The 12,272-nt window shown below is 44.9% G+C and overlaps 1 protein-coding gene across 36 annotated transcripts in view; it reads left to right on the top strand.

Moving 5' to 3' along the window:
* The window catches only part of NDUFB2 (NADH:ubiquinone oxidoreductase subunit B2), a 1,166,996-nt gene that overhangs the window by 743,021 nt on the left and 411,703 nt on the right, over positions 1-12,272 (top strand). Inside the window, exon 1 of one of the 36 annotated variants that reach the window (XM_050782307.1) lies at positions 8,537-8,542. The exons of the other annotated variants lie outside the window; for them this stretch is intronic. The gene's annotated coding sequence lies outside the window, so the exon portion shown is untranslated. Of the gene's footprint in view, positions 1-8,536; positions 8,543-12,272 lie in introns of those variants that run through there. 36 annotated transcript variants of the gene reach the window in all.

Raw genomic sequence — 12,272 nt, 5'->3', positions numbered from 1 at the left:
AAAACCAGATGGCACGCTTTCTTTCTTTTTATGCTTAGATTTTTTTTTTCTGGTGTTAAAATAACACATGATCCAAACGAAAACGTGATATATATAAGAAAATTAAAATTACCATAAATGTCTGACCCAGAAATAAATGAGTAAAAGTTTCGTGTATTTCCTTCCAGTTTATTCTTTCTTTCTTTCTTTGTTTCTTTCTTTTTTTTTTTTTTTTTTTTTTGAGCCACCACGGCCAGCCTCAAGTTTATTTTTCTAAGTGTGTATTTGCTTTGTCTTTCAAAAACTGTATTTATTTTTTATTTCACTGAAAATATGAATATACATTCTTCTTAAAAAAAAAAAAAAGAGTTGGGTGCGGTGGCTTACGCCTATAATCCCAGCACTTTGGGATGCAGAGGCAGGTGGATCACCTGAGGTAAGGAGTTCGAGACCAGCCTGGCCAACATAGTGAAACCCCGTCTCTATTAAAAATACAAAAATCAGCTGGGTGTGATGGCAAGCGCCTGTAATCCCAGCTACTCAGGAGGCTGAGGCAGGAGAATAGCTTGAACCTGGGAAGCAGAGGTTGCAGTGAGCCGAGCTCACACCACTGCACTCCAGCCTGGGCGACAGAGCAGGATTCATCTAAAAAAAAAGATAGTACCAGTTGGCCTTCAAAAGGGAGGAAATCACGACACAGGCCTCAGCATGGATGAAACTTGAGGACATTATGTTAAGTGAAATAAGCCAGCCAGTCACAAAAAGACCCACTTGTATGAAGTAGCTAGAGTTGTGAAATCCATAGAGACAGAAGGTAGGATAGTAGCTGCCAGGGGCTTGGGGAAGAAAGAATAGGGAGTTGTTGTTTGGGTACAGTTTCAGTTTTGCAAGATGAAAAAGATTGGTTGCCCAACAATGTAAATGTACTTAACACCATTGAACTGCACACTTAAAAATGGTTAAGATGGGTGGGTGCAGTAGCTCATGCCTATAATCCAAGCACTTTGGGAGTCCAAGGCGGGCAGATCACCTGAGGTCAGGAGTTCGAGACCAGCCTGGCCAACATGTTGAAACCACATCTCTACTAAAGATACAAAAATTAGCTGGTCGTGGTGATGGGTGCCTATAATCCCAGCTACTTGGGAGGCTGAGGCAGGAGAATCGCTTGAACCTAGGAGTTGGAGGTTGCAGTGAGATGAGATCACGCCACTGCACTCCAGCCTGGACAACAGAGTGAGACTCTGTCTCAACAACAACAACAAAAAAAGTTAAGATGGTCAATTTTATTTTATGTGTATTTTATCACAATTTCAATATTTTAACAACATTTTAAAGCATTGCATTTCAAACTAAAAAAGATATACAGATAAAGTCCGTACTTGATCACTGTTACCAGCTGATGTACATATGCTTCCAGAACTTTCCTTATGCATACACATACTATATAAATATAGTATATAAATATAGTATGAACATATAAAAATATATTGTTGCATTTTGTGTGGGTGTCACTGCCATTTATTTATTTTTTTTTTTGATGGAGTCTCGTTCTGTCACCCAGACTGGAGTGCAGTGGCGCGATCTCAGCTCACTGCAAGCTCCGCCTCCCAGTTCAGGCCATTCTCCTGCCTGAGGCTCCCAAGTAGCTGGGACTACAGGCGCCTGCCACCACACCCGGCTAATTTTTTGTTTTTTTAGTAGAGATGGAGTTTCACCATGTTAGCCAGGATGGTCTCCATCTCCTGAACTCACGATCTGCCCATCTCGGCCTCCCAAAGTGCTGGGATTACAGGCATGAGCCACTGCGCCCGGCCTGACTGCAATTTTAACATTAATGTTATTCTGAAACGTGTGGTTATCGCCAAACCATGTCTAGGGAGCTGTGCCTTATCAGCAGTTCAGGCACACAGTATGTGCCAACAGCACAGTATAAAACCACACTATTGTTTTGTTTTGCTTTTGTTGTACTGCCATTCCTTTTTCACCAGACATTTACAGCATTATTATTATTATTATTATTATTATTGAGACAAAGTCTCACTCTATTGCCCAGGTTGGAGTACAGTGGCACAATCTCAGCTCACTGCAACCTCTGCTTCCCGGGTTCAAGAGATTCTCTTGCCTCAACCTCCCAAGTAGCTGGGATCACAGGCGTGCACCATCACACCGGGCTAATCTTGTATTTTTAGTAGAGACAGAGTTCCACCATGTTGGCCAGGCTGGTCTCCAACTCCTGACCTCAGGTGATCCACCTGCCTCGGCCTCCCAAAGCGTTGGGATTACAGGCGTGAGCCACTGTACCTGGCCAAGCATTATTATTTTTACCTTATAAACAATGCTCCAGGAACATTGTGAGGCATGCTTCCTTAAGCACACCTGCAAGTGATTCTCTGAGGAAAGAGGCCAAGAAGTAAGACAGCCAGTTCAAAGGGTAGGTGCATTTAAAATTTCTCTGGATTATGCAAATGACCTTCCACAATGACAGTGCCAATTTGCACTTCCTGAGTAAGCATTTGCGATTGCCCGCATCCCACCTGCACCTAATAATATATGCCCTTTTCAGGATATAATCGTTTTCTTCAAATTTATTTTTAATATATGTATAATTCTATATATATGTATGTGTGTATGTATGTATATACGTTTTCAATGAAAAACAGCCATTCTTTGACCTAAGCTTTCTCACCACAGGGATCTACTTCCCAGAGGCAGCCACTGGCAGCTCTGCTAGCTGTTTTTCTCTGGATTCATCTCCATATATGTGAATATTATGCTTCTACTGCTATTGGTTAATTGATCGTATTTAGACATTACTCGCTGACTTGAGTGGGTGGCTATCTAACTCTGCTACATGGACACCCCTCATTTCCCCTCCCCTATCACCCCGCACAGCTTTATCACACTTTTTGGAGGAATAGTCAATATTCACCTTATAATGACTATGCAAGTCAAATGGAACATTACCAAGTTTCATTTTTTTATGACCACCCAGTATTCCTAAAATTTATGATGGCCTCATTTCTTTTTTTTTTTTTTTTTTTTGAGACGGAGTCTCGCTGTGTCTCCCAGGCTGGAGTGCAGTGGCCGGATCTCGGCTCACTGCAAGCTCTGCCTCCCGGGTTCACGCCATTCTCCCGCCTCAGCCTCCCGAGTAGCTGAGACTACAGGCGCCCGCCACCACGCCCGGCTAGTTTTTTGTATTTTTAGTAGAGACGGGGTTTCACCGTATTAGCCAGGATAGTCTCGATCTCCTGACCTCGTGATCCACCCGCCTTGGCCTCCCAAAGTGCTGGGATTACAGGCTTGAGCCACCGCGCCCGGCCTCTTTTTTTCTTTTTGAGGCAGAGTTTTGCTCTTTTTTCCCAGGCTGGAGTGCAGTGGCGCAATCACCGCAACCTCCACCTCCCGGATTCAAGCAATTCTCCTGCCTCAGCCTCCCAAGTAGCTGGGATTACAGGCTTGTGCCACCACACCCAGCTAATTTTGTATTTTTAGTAGATGCGGGGTTTCTCCATGTTGGTCAGGCTGGCCTCAAACTCCTGACCTCAGGTGATCCGCCTGCCTCAGCCTCCCAAAGTGCTGAGATTATAGGCGTGAGCCACCGCACCTGGCAGATGCCTCATTTCTAAATTGATTTTATTTCCTATTACTTATCATTAGTGGTCCCCAGAATGTTGAACATCTCTGCCACGGCCTTTCCATGATACTTTCCATATGCTCAAGCATATCAGTTCCATTTTCCTTTCCTGGAACCCTCTTGGGAGGCACGTTCCTCCTGGAGTGTGGGCTGGCTGGGGTCTGGCCTAACGGTCTCCTGTAGTCCTGGGATTCGCCACACTCCGGTACTGGATACCCTAGACCTTATTTGGGGGCTCCCATGTCTCTCTCTTTTTTAAACATTACATATTCTCTACTTAGGAGTGTACTTGGTAGCCGGGCGCGGTGGCTCATGCCTGTAATCCCAGCACTTTGGGAGGCCGAGGCGGGCGGATCACAAGGTCAGGAGATCGAGACCACGGTGAAACCCCGTCTCTACTAAAAATACAAAAAATTAGCCGGGCGCGGTTGTGGGCGCCTGTAGTCCCAGCTACTCGGGAGGCTGAGGCAGGAGAATGGCGTGAACCCGGGAGGCGGAGCTTGCAGTGAGCCGAGATCGCGCCACTGCACTCCAGCCTGGGCGACAGAGCAAGACTCCATCTCAAAAAAAAAAAAAAAAAAAAAAAAAAAAAGGAGTGTACTTGGAGCATTTGTGCTTCAGTGAAAAACTATGCGTTCCAATTCTGATTAATAGGGCTTTGTCCCTTTCTTTGTCCTTGAAACTGTGAATTGTAGATAACTGACAGCAATGCAAAACAATTCTTATCTATAGACAGGCAGCAATCCACATTCCTCTCCCCACCCCTCACAAAAAGATAGATAGTTCTTATCTATGTGCAAATTTGTTTCCAAATTCCTTTATAAATTTATCAGTTTATTTTATTTTATTTATTTATTTTTCTGAGATGGAGTTTCACTCTTGTTGCCAAGGCTGGAGTGCAATGGCATGATCTTGGCTCACCGCAACCTCCACCTCCCAGGTTCAAGCGATTCTCCTGCCTCAGCCTCCTGACTAGCTGGGATTACAAGTGTGTGCCACCACACCCGGCTAATTTCTGTATTTTTAGTAGAGACAGCGTTTCACTACGTTAGCCAAACTAGTCTCAAACTCCTGGCCTCAGGTGATCCACCTGACTCAACCTCCCAAAGTGCTGGGATTACAGGCACAAGTCACCACACCCAGCAAATTTATCAATTCTTTTTTTTGTTTGTTTGTTTTTGAGTCTCACTCTGTCACCCAGGCTGGAGTGCAGTGGCGCGATCTCGGCTCACTGCAATCTCTGCCTCCTGGGTTCACGCCATTCTCCTGCCTCAGCCTCTGGAGTAGCTGGGGGACTACAGGCACCCACCACCGCGCCTGGCTAATTTTTTGTATTTTTAGTAGAGACAGGGTTTCACCATGTTAGCCAGGATGGTCTTGATCTCCTGACCTCGTGATCCACCTGCCTTGGCCTCCCAAAGCACTGGGATTACAGGCGTGAGCCACCATGCCCAGCCGTAAATTTATCAATTCTTAAATAAATTTGTACTTCTTTAACTTCTCTTTTTCTTTTTTTTTTTTTTAGAGACCAGGCCTCACTTTGTTGCCCAGGCTGGTCTCAAACTCCTCAGCTCAAGGATCCTCCCACCTTGGCCTCCCAAAGAGCTGGGATTATAGGCAGGAGCCAGCATGAGTGGCCTAACTTCTCCTTTAAACTGGCTGTAACATCATTACTGGTTTCTTCATTAACAACAAGTGAATATATTAAGATATTTAATGTGTTCTTTTTATTTTTGTATGAGAGTCATGGTTTTACAAACTTTTTAAAAAATTATCCTTTAACTGAAGAGTATTTTTTGAGTCATTACAGTCTGAAAACATCTTTGCTCTACCTTCACAGCTGATTGATAGATTGGCTGGGTATAAAATTATAGCTTAAACATCTAATGCTATTTTCCCTCCTGTTTCTTTGCATATGATTAGTTTCCTGCCCTCCCCCGACCATGGTTTTTTGTTTGTTTGTTTGTTTGTTTGTTTCTTTTATCCTTGGGATTCAGAAGTATCATGATAATATGCCTTGATGGGGGTCTTTTCATTGATTTTGCCAATGACTTCAATCGACCTTTATCTGGAGATGCCTGCCCTTCAGGTTTAGAAATACTTTCATATTCTTTCTTTGATGATTTTTCTCCTCTTAATTGCCTCTTCTCTCTCTTCTGGATTTTTTTTTTTTTTTTTTTTTTTTTTTTTTTTTTTGAGACAGAGTCATGCTATGTGGCCCAGGCTGGAGTGCAGTGGCCTGATCTTGGCTCACTGCAACCTCTGCCTCCTGGGTTCAAGCCATTCTCCTGCCTTCTCCTCCCGAGTAGCTGGGATTACAGGTGTGCACCACCACACCCAGCAAATTTTTTGCATTTTTAGTAGAGATGGGTTTCGCCATGTTGGCTAGGCTGGTTTTGAACTCCTAGACTCAAGTGATCCACCCACCTTGGCCTCCCAAAGCACTGGGATTATAGACGTAAGCCACTGTGCCTGGCTGTTTTCCTGGATTTTTTTTTTTTTTTTTTTTTGAGACGGAGTCTGGCTCTGTAGCCCAGGCTGGAGTGCAGTGGCCGGATCTCAGCTCACTGCAAGCTCCACCTCCCGCGTTCACGCCATTCTCCGGCCTCAGCCTCCCGAGTAGCTGGGACTACAGGCGCTGCCACCTCGCCCGGCTATTTTTTGTATTTCTTAGTAGAGGCGGGGTTTCACCGTGTTAGCCAGGATGGTCTCGATCTCCTGACCTCGTGATCTGCCCATCTCGGCCTCCCAAAGTGCTGGGATTACAGGCTTGAGCCACCGCGCCCGGCCTTCCCTGGATTTTTTTATATCTGGATGTTAAATGTCTAGATTGATCTTCTGTTTCTCAAATCTTCCATCCCCCATTCCCATTGTTGTATTAACTTGTTTCCCTGTTTATTAACAAAATCGAGTAGCTTTCCATATTTAATTAACTGGCCATTTATCTTCTGATTATTTTTTTTTATTAAATTGAAATTTTATGTAAAACAACTGACTATAAACAAATAACTTGTCAGTATATTATTACATTTAAAAGGATGCCAGACTGGGTGTGGCGGGTCACACATGTAGTTCCAGCACTTTGGGAGGTCAAGGTGAATGAATAGCTTGAGCTCAGGAATTCAAGACTAGCTTGGGCAACATGGCAAAACCCCATATCTACAAAAACTACAAAAATTAGCCAGACATAATGGTGCACACCTGTGGTCCTAGCTACATGGGAGGCTGAGGCAGGAGGATCACTTGAGCCCAGGAGGTCAGGGCTGCAGTGAGCCATGTTTATACCACTGCACCCCAGCCTGAGTGACAGAGTGAGACCCTGTCTCAAAAAAAAAAAAAAAAAAAAAAAAAGGTCAACTTTGATCCAGATTTATATATTGGTACCTTGCATTATACTCCCCAACACTTTGTACAAAGCTCAGCAAATAAGAGTAGTTGCTAAATATCTTTGTTGAATAAATCTTCCACTCACAGGTTGCTTCCAAATCTTAATTTAGTACTTCCTCCAGGGTTAAACAGTAAATGACTTTCTTTAGCTCTTTATTCTAGAAAAATGTTAAACACAATTCGTTGAATATTTACTTCTTGTCCCTGCTCCAGACTCTTTAGATGGGGTGATTTAATCCTTACAACAATACTAGAAGACAGGTCCTCTTGTTACTGCATTTTACAGATAAGAAAACTTATCTGAACACTTAACTGGCTGAGCTGAACTTTAGAGCCTACACTTTAACTACTGTGCTAGGTCCTTCTTTAGCTGGTTCCGTTCACGCACCAATTCTGATCCATTTATAGTTCTTCGGCACACATTGCTGAGAATTCTGGAGCAGCATCTATGCTCCATAAGAAAAAAAACAAAAAAAAATCTGCCTTGATTTATTAATGATGTCTGCCATACACACAGGAATGGGGAGGTGGGAGTTACTTTTTTTTTTTTTTAACTCTGCTGAATCATTCCTTGGAGAAAAATTATCTCTGGGGTTATACACAGCTCTAGCGCCTTCAAAATTGGGGCATGTTGACATCTGAAGTGTTTAAAGCCTGCTTTGTTTCCTAGCTGTAGTAGAATTCTTTAACTGCCTGTTTATAATTTATCTGAGAGAAGCACTGGTAATTACGCATCTGAGCATTCCTCCAATTCCCTCGTTTCTTCCTTTTCCTGTGGTAAAAACAGAAAGTCAGAAAAATAATCACATTGCATCACGATACCAGTGGGCCGTATAAAAAGCCCCGTGATGTTATTTTTCCGAGCATTGCTTTCCTCGCAGCCAGCATTTAGACCATTCCAAAAACCCCTCCCATCAGATCGTTAGAAACGGCCATACCGTCGGTCTCTTTACTAACCTTTCTACATCCCTAACAGTTTTACAACTTGGCTTCAGCTGCAGGGCCGCCCAGCTTTTAAAGGAATTAGATCCTTTTCCCAGAATCGCCATTAAAGAGAACTTAGCACAGCTTTAGGAGAAAGAGATATAAAGTGATTTTCTCCAATCTCTACACTTTTCCAAGTGCACTTTGATCTTACATTCAGAACCAATCTATTCCTTTAGAATCGTTCTATGAGGTGTTCCGTATTCACTTTCCCATCCTTTAAACATTTTTTTCTCAGCTAAAGTAATATACATATATTGAGAATTCCTGGGATTGCTGTTGTCTCCTCTAACTACAAGGCAGGAAACCAGTTGGAGAAAAAAAATCACTGGGAAATCTCACATTGTCCTGATTACCTCTGGCCGAGAAAGAGAAGAGGAAAGTTATTTGGGAGGTCAGTTGTCATAAGCCAACAGGGTTTTGAAGGAGTCATGTCAAGATGAAGCCCCACACCACCAGATAGATGGGATGCGGGTTCTGTCCCTATCCCAGGCTCCTGGGTCTATATCAGTTTCATTTCTTTTCTTTTCTTTTGAGGGGGCGGAGCAGGGGGGGTAGAGTCTCACTTTGTCACCCAGGCTGGAATGCAGTGGCGTGATCTCAGTTCACTGCAATCTCTGCCCCCAAGGTTCAAGCAATTCTCATGCCTCAGCCTCCTGAGTAGCTGGAATTACAGGCATGCACCACCATGCCCGGATAATTTTTGTATTTCTAGTAGAAACAGGGTTTTGTCACGTTGGCCAGGCTGGTCTCGAACTCCTGACCTCAAGCAATCCACCTGCCTCAGCCTCCTAAAGTGCTGGGATTATGGGCATGAGCCACCATGCCTGGCCTGTATCAGTTTCTTAAAGGAGTGCCTCTGGCCCTCGGTGAGGCCTCCCTCCTGGCCTCATGGTCATCAGCAGACATCCAGATGAGGTCCAAGGTTGTAGTGAGCATCTTGCAGATGGTGAGTTGCTCAGACCATGCCCACTTTGGTGTATTCGGGACTCTTACTTAGCTGTTCCCAAAGCACCCCCTATCAGGCCGGATAAAGGTAACCTCTGGCTGCCTTCTGTATAGGAAGGCAGGAGCCCCCAGTACTGCAGTTCACACAGGCTCCTAGAGAACTTTCTGAGGGACACCTAGCAACCTGCCTCTGGGCAGCTACCCTGTCTAGAACCTTCCCCATTAGGGCACACAGTCTGCTGCCCCTGGGAAGGAACAGCATCCCATTTTCTTTTGGATGCCGCACTGGCTAGGATGTTGTCTGGCCCATGATCACTAGAAATGTTTGCTTGTAAGAGACCAAGCTCCAGGAACCCCGTGCTGTTTGCTATCTCTCGCTATCTACAACATTCAAGCTTGACCCCAGAAAGTCCTGTTTTGACAGAAAACCGAATACCGCATGTTCTCATTTGTAAGTGGGAGCGAAATGATAACTCATGAACACAAAAAAGGGAACAACAGGCCAGGTGCAGTGGCTCGCACCTGTAATCCCAGCACCTTGGGAGGCTGAGGCAGGTGGATCACCTGAGGTCAGGAGTTCAAGACCAGCCTGGCCAACATGGGGAAACCCTGTCTCTACTAAAAATACAAAAATTAGCCAAGTGTGGTGGTGCACGCCTGTAGTCCCAGCTACTCGGGAGGCTAAGGCAGGAGAATCACTTGAACCTGGGAGATGGAGGTTGCGGTGAGCCGAGATCATACCACTGCACTCCAGCCTGGGTGACAGAGCAAGACTCTGTCTCAAAAAAAAAAAAAAAAAAAAGGAGGGAAAGCAGACACTGGGGTCTACTTGAGGATGCAGGGTGAGAGGAGGGAGAGGAACAGAAAAGCTAACTATGGGGTACCAGCTTTAGTACCTGGGTGATGAAATAATCTGTACAACCAACACCCATGACATGAGTTCACCTATGCAACAAACCTTCAGATGTACCCCTGAACCTAAAATAAAAGTTAAATAAAAAAAAAAGTCCCCACACACCTGCAGATGGTGACATCCCCTGCTGTGATCTTGGTACACAAGGCAAACCCATAGCCAAATGTGCCCAACCTGAATTTCTTTCCAAAGCCCAGTCACTAGATAGATGTTCCCCTTTTTGCCATTGCTTACTTTTATTTTTGTTATCGTGAAGTCGTATATGTATATAACATATAAACAGGTTTAAAAAAAAACAAATTCAACGCTTGTGTACTCGTAACCCAGGCTATAAAATATAACATTAGTAAAAAGCTTAGGTGTCTGTATTAGATTGCTAGGGTTGCCAGTATCAAGGTACAGTATCACAGACTGAGGAGCTTAAAACAACAGAAATGTATTCTCTCACAGTTGGGGGCTATCTGAAATCATGGTATCAGCAGGGCCATGCTCACTTTGTTTTTTGGGTTGTTTTTGTTTGTTTGTTTGTTTGTTTGTTTTTTGAGACAGAGTCTGGCTCTGTCGCCCAGGCTGGAGTGCAGTGGCATGATCATGGCTCACTGCAACCTCTGCCTCCCAGTTCAAGCGATTCTCCTGCCTCAGCCTCCCAAGTAGCTGGGGACTACGGGCATATGCCACGACGCCTCTTGCTCATTTTTGTATTTTCTGGTGGAGACGGGGATTCACCATGTTGCCCAGGCTGGTGTCAAACTCCTGACTTCAGGTGATCTACCTGCCTCGGCCTCCCAGAGTACTGGGATTACAGATGGGAGCCACTGTGCCTGGCCAGGGCTGTGTTCTCTTTGAAGGCTCTTGGGGAGAGTCCTTCCTTACCTTTTCCTAACTTCTGATGACAGCCAACAATCCTTGTTGTTCCTGGGCTTGTAACTACATCACTCTAATCTCTGCCTCCGTCGTCATAGGCCCTTCTACCCTGTGTGGCTATATCCAAATCTCCCTGTCCTTTTTCTTATAAAGACAACAGCCACACTGGATTTAGGGCCCACCTTATTCTAATCAGCATGATCTCATCTTGATTTGATTACATCTGCAAAGACTCTATTTCCAAATAAAGTCACATTCACAAGTACTGTAGTGATAACAGTTCAGATCTGTGTCCCCACTAAATCTCATGTCCCGCTGAAGTGTCCATTGTTGGGGGTGGAACCCGGTGGGAGGTGACTGGATCATGGAGGCAGATTTCTCATGAATGGGTTAGCACCGTCCTCTTGGTGCTGTCCTCATAATAGTGAGAGAGTTTTTATAAGATCTGGTCATTTAAAAGTGTGTGGCACCCCCACCCCCACTCTTTCTCTGGCTCCTGCCTTCCCATGTGATGCCCCTGCTCCCCCTTCACCTTCCGCTGTGACTGGAAGATCCCTGAGGCCTCCCCAGAAGCAGATGCTGCTATGCTTCCTGTACAGCCTGCAGAACTGTGAGCCAATTAACTCTCTTTTCTTTATAAATTATCCACTCTCAGGCCAGGCGCAGTGGCTCATGCCTGTAATCCCAGCAATCTGGGAGGCCGAGGTGGGTAGATCATTTGAAGTCAGGAGTTCAAAACCAGCCTGGCCAACACGGCAAAACCCCGTGTCTACAAAAATAAAAAAATTAGCTGGGCATGGTGGCCTGTGCGTGTAGTCCCAGCTACTTGGGAGGCTGAGGCAGGAGAATCGCTTGGACCTGGGAGACGGAGGTTGCAGTGAGCTGAGATAGTGCGCCACTGCACTCCAGCCTGGGCAACAGAGCGAGACTCTGTCTCAAATAAATAAATAAACAAATATATAACCCAATCTCAGGTATTTCTTTATAGCAACTCAAGAACAACCTAATACACGGGGCTTAGGACTTTACTATATCTTGAGGAGGGGGACACAATTCAACTCGCTGCAGATTCCCAGGTGTATTCTTCCTAAATGACATCCCCCTCTCTTGCCAAAGAGGTAACCACTTGGGTTACTTTTGTGTTAATCATTTTCTTACTTTTGAAATAGTTTTTTGTTTGTTTGTTTGTTTTGCTTTTTAATCACCTGACTATATATACCTAACCGAACATTGCTGAGTTTTGAAAAGCTGGGTATGAAGAGCAAGGCCAGCTGAATAAGGTCAGGGCCTCACTGCCACTTCGAGATGGAGGCTTCCAGGGTGAGATATTCCAATGGGGTCTCAGGTCATAAAATGACTCAGCTTCCCTGACAGTGTTCAGAGCCCCTTCTGAGAAATACAGTGGATACACCAAAGGCTACCCAGGGAGACCCAGGGCTCACTTGGATTAGGGCACCTATGTGGACAAGACACGGGGCCCCCGGAGGTCGAGGGTTGGGTAAGTGCACTGCATTCGTTCACGTGGTTTGGGTCAGCAGCATCCAAGATGGCCTCCAGGGC

Source organism: Macaca thibetana, chromosome 3 (genome assembly GCF_024542745.1).
Source record: "Macaca thibetana thibetana isolate TM-01 chromosome 3, ASM2454274v1, whole genome shotgun sequence".
Taxonomy (NCBI): Eukaryota; Metazoa; Chordata; class Mammalia; order Primates; family Cercopithecidae; genus Macaca; species Macaca thibetana.
This window is presented reverse-complemented; position numbering and strand designations above follow the sequence as displayed.